Consider the following 4,614-nt stretch of genomic DNA (forward strand, 5'->3'; position numbering starts at 1 on the left):
TCACATCGATGTCTCTCTCTCTCTCTCTCTCTCTCTCTCTCTCTCTCTCTCTCTCCTCTCCCTTCCCTTTTATTCTTTTTAAAATCAATGGGGAAAAAACATCCTCCTGTGAGGATTAACCAAAAATAATAATAATAATCAAGGAAAAATTGGGGCCGAAGTGGATGGAGAGCTTTAGAGCACAGGTGCCCCCATCACTGCATGAAGGAGAAAGCCTCGGCCTGGGGTGGGTCAGGGTGGCCAAGCCGTTCAGGGTACGAAGGACAGCTGAGACCAGAGCCACGTGCCCTGACCCCTTGCAGCTCTCACCCCCCAACCTCCTGCCTCTGACCCCTGGGGCCGTCTGCTCAGCCTTGACCTTGAATGACAGCACTGCTGACCCCTTCCTCTGGGCGGGAGCCCTTCGGGATGGGAAAGACAGAGGCCTGGGGTCTGGGGTAACTCAGGCCCTCGAGCCTGGCCTGGGGCCTGGGGTGGCAGGCCCACGTGGGCGCCCCTGGGCACAGTTGGGGGCGACGCTCAGGGTACCCATCTTGGCCCTGGGCTGGAGCCGCCCAGGCTGCAGCTGCCCTGTTTCCACATCGGCAGCAGCAAGTCCGGGCGCCTGAGAAAACAGGAAGCGCCCAGTCACCACAGGAAGCATGTGTGCGCAGCCTCCCCACCCCCGGCCCATTGCAAAACGCCAACAGCCCCATTACCACAGGCACCGCACAGGCAGAAACGCTCCGGCCGGCCCTCGGGCTTGCCCAGCAGCCCGACAGGCAGGCTCCAGCCCTCCCGCCCCGGCCGGCGGGCCGCAGGGTGGTGTCCAGCTGTGGCCTGGAGCAGCGGGTGGTTCCCAGGCTCAGGCCTCATGCCTTCCTCTGGGTCCTCAGCCCAGTCCGCAACCTGGCCTGAGCCAGGTCTGCTTTGCCCACTGTTAAATCAGAATTTGGGGTCAAGGGTCACAGAGAAGCCATTTCTCTGTGTGGGTGGTTGGCATTTGAGAACTCTGGGCCCGGCCTTCAGACCCTGACAGGACCCAATCCCCCAGCCTCACTGAGGCCGTTGGCCCAGAGCCTGCCACCCCCACGACCCCAGGGAGCCATCTGCTTTCAAGCCGACACCTGCCTGCCACACCCTCTCTGCCCAGCCCCATGCCTTCCCAGCTGAGACTGTGCCAGCCCCTGGGTCCTACCCAGGCTAGCCTCTGGGAGGCCGGCCCCTCCTCATCCCGCCCTGGCTGCACCCACTCACCGCTTGCTTCTGACTCCTGGCTCAACCCTCGGAGGGAGACAGGAGCCCAGCGAGGCCCAGACCCAGTTCCTGGGGAGGTCTGTGCTCCTCCAGGCCCGGGGACAGCAAGGAAAAGAGAAGAGAGCAGAGCATTTCATGGCTATAATAAATCAAAGGGGGAAGTCAAGCAGGAGAAATAAGAAACTTCCCTACCCTGGGCACAGGGACCTGCCAGGCAGCAGCCCCGGTGCCCCAAGGCCTTCCCTCCTCCCTCCTGCCTCCCTGGCCAGGGCCCAGATCTAGTGCCCTCGCCCCAGGCCTAGGCACCTGGGCACCCAACAACCCTTCTTGCTGTGCATCCTGGGGCTGGGCACCTCTTGTCTCTGGGTCTCAGTTTCCTCTTCATGGGCACAGAAATCTGAGAGTCGGGTGCTGGCCGCCTCCAGAGAGAGCTGCAGATGGGTGGCGCCCCTTTGGACAAGGACCCTCGGGGACGAAGGGAGGATGAGGCATCCTGAGAATTCCTAGTGGGAGAGCGGGGCTGGGCTGGACAAACGTCTATGAGAGGAGAAGCGGGCCCAAAGCTAGAGGCAGGAGCGCGGACCAGAGGCAGGGAGGGCCCTGGACTGCGAGAGAGAACAGGCAGGGCTTGACCTCAACGCTGTCCCTGCTAAACTCCCGAAGCCGGACCACGGGGCCCGGGGGCCGGGCACCACTGTGTGGGCACTGTGGGCACCATGGCATGCCTTCCGCTCAGGTAGAGACTTTTTTTTTTAAAGGGGAGGAAAGCTGACATATTAAAAAGAAGGATGCCCATCTGTATACATTTTCAAGATATAAAATGAGGAACTTCAGGAACATTTCGGCTACTTTGGGGGCCACTGTGAGCCATGCCCTCAGATGCCGGCAGACCCTCCTCCAGCCGCTCCTCGGCCATCGAAGCACATGGGTGGAGACTCAGGAGGCCTTGACTTGAAGCCCTCCTGAGACGGTGCGCTCACTCCCTTACTCCAGGGGCCTGTGCTCTCACTAGGAGCAGATCCCCCTGAGTGCCAGCCCGGGGGCTCCGGCGATGTCTGCTGGACGGCTGTCAGCTGGGGCAGGGATGCGGGAGAGAGCACGGCCTGGGATCCCTCCCAGCCTCAGCGATCATGCTGCTTCCCTCCCAACCTGTCAGGCAGAGAAGATAAGAAAGTGGCAGTGACTGTGGGAGTCCAGACTGCCGAGCCAGACAGATCCAACAGCGTGCAGGGCGTGAACCTGGGCAAGTGACCTCACCTCTGGGGCCTCAGTTTCCCCATTTGGAAAATGCCTACCTTGAAAATTTGCAAAGAGACAAAGGAGGTCATGGGATGGGGTGTTTGTGTGGCCAACATCAGACCAGCATCACACAACAGAGGCCCCTCCCATGAGCACTCAGAAGCCCCACTTCCTCCCTCCTCTCCCCTTCACCTGCCTGAGGGGGGTGAGAACCTCAGCTCCCAGTTCTTCTCTGCACCCCCAGGGCCCCTGGCCTCGCTCTGACCTGTCAGGTCTGGGAGCATGCTGTAGCTGTGGTTCCCAGCCCTACCCCAAGGCGCTCCCTCCCTGGGACGGAGACCTGGAGGCCCAAACACCTGCCCTGGCAGGACTCCCCACCTCTGCTCACTCGCCTCCTACCCTCACAGATGCCCCTTTCATCCTCAGGCAGCCACGACTGTTTCAGGCACTGGTGCCATTCATCGGGCACTTTCCATGCACAATGTCTTGCAATCCTTGAAGCTGCAGGTATTCTGATCCCCATTTCACAGATGAGGACACTGAGGCTCAGAGGGGAGGAGTGACTGGTACAAGATCAGCTGTCCAGAAAGGTGCCGTTCCGAGATGGGGGCTCGGTTCTGACCGCCGACCCAGTGGAAACCCTATGCAAACCAGGATGCAAAGCAGCACCTCTTCCTTTGAGCCTGTCGGGGTGTCACTGCTGCCCAGGCCCATGGCTTATCCAGTTCCCCAGCTCTCTCCCCATCACCAGAGCTCCTGCTTCTCCTGGTCCAGGTTGCAGGATGTCAGTTGGCAATTTTCCAGCCTCCGGTGCCCAAGAGAGCAGAGAGATGGTAAAACGCAGAAAGGTGAGCAGACCCCTGAATCAAGTGCTCCCCTTGGCTCCCTGGCCGGGCGTGCACACCCAGCAGTGTCATGTAGCTCCCTGGAGAGCTGGACCCAAGGGGGCAGCCTTCCTTGGTGGTTAGAACCAGGGCATTGGTGCCAGGCATTCACAGGTTTAAATCTCAGCTCTGGACCTGAGACCCCACCCCTGGTAAGTGACTTCACCCTAAAATGAACAGGGAAGGGCTGGCTCTCCTGGCCTGGAGATTTCACAGGAGGGAAATGTGTTTCTAAAGGCTCAGGCCTCCTTCGTGCCTGGTCTCCTCTAAGCCTCATAACAGCTCTGACAAGTGGGTACGATCATTACTCCCATTTTATAGAAGACACGGGTAAAGGAGTCTTTCCAAGGTCACACAGCCTTGCAGGGCCTTGAACCCCAATTCCCTGTGCCTCCAAGTCAGATGCACTTACACTCCCCCGAGAGGTCTCCCTTTCTTTTCTCCTAGAAATTGTTCCCCACCGCCGCCGCTGAGCCGCCGCCTGCCCGCAGGGTCAAAGGCCCTAAGTGGCAAGTTGAACCAGAACCGTTGGAACTGGGGGGACTTGGCCCTGCCTAGCCCTGGTGCAGCCCCCAAATGCCTGACTGCCCTTGCTCTTGGGTTGGGCTTGCTGACAGCTGCCTGGGTACACCAGGCGCAAGGCGTGGGGACCAGCTGCCGCAGGGCCTCCCCCAGCAGCTCCCGGCTGTGTCGGGCTGCCCTACCCTGCAACGCTGCAACCTGCAACCGTAGTGGTGTCTGCCCGCTCCCCTCAGGGCTGTGAGCCCTTCCAGGAGGCCTGGGGGCTGGGGCCAGGAAAGCAAGAAGCTGAACTTGAGCATCTCGCATGCTTGGGTCCCTGCCGAGGTCCTGGGAGAGAGGCCTTGGGAAATCTGTATTTGTGATTTGTCACTTTTTCTTAAAGAGGCCCCCAAATTAAGTAAGTGTCGGGCTCCACAGAACCTAGCTCAGTGCCCAGACTGGGGGCAGTGGAAAGGGTCCCATCCTCCTCCCCTCTGCTCCGCGCTGGCTCAGTGACTTCAGGCGAGACCCCCGCCTTCCCACCTGCACAAAGGGGGTGACGCCCGGAGAGTCAGGGGGTGCAGCGGGGGCAAGGAGAGGAGCTCAGGGTCCCCAAATCCAGAGGCCCTTCACCAGCCCGGACTGTTTCATCTGCAACAGCCCTGCGGGGTAAGTGGGGGCCCCTACCCCCATTTTCCAGCTGAAATAACTACTTTGGAACTGAAGGACCAGGCGGCCGGCCCCGGGCTGGGAT

General features: G+C 60.4%; 1 long non-coding RNA gene across 1 annotated transcript in view; it reads right to left on the bottom strand.

The window, feature by feature from the left end:
• Window positions 1–3,138: 3,138 nt before the first annotated feature.
• Window positions 3,139–4,614, bottom strand: part of LOC107184442 — a 21,818-nt gene continuing 20,342 nt past the window's right edge. The window contains exons 3-4 of the long non-coding RNA XR_001515294.1: window positions 3,736–3,744; window positions 3,139–3,150 (exon numbers count right to left, since the gene is read on the bottom strand). This is a non-coding gene — a long non-coding RNA (uncharacterized LOC107184442). The remainder of the gene's footprint in view (window positions 3,151–3,735; window positions 3,745–4,614) is intronic.

The sequence above is a fragment of the Myotis davidii genome, unplaced genomic scaffold (genome assembly GCF_000327345.1).
Source record: "Myotis davidii unplaced genomic scaffold, ASM32734v1 scaffold265, whole genome shotgun sequence".
NCBI classification, from domain to species: domain Eukaryota; kingdom Metazoa; phylum Chordata; class Mammalia; order Chiroptera; family Vespertilionidae; genus Myotis; species Myotis davidii.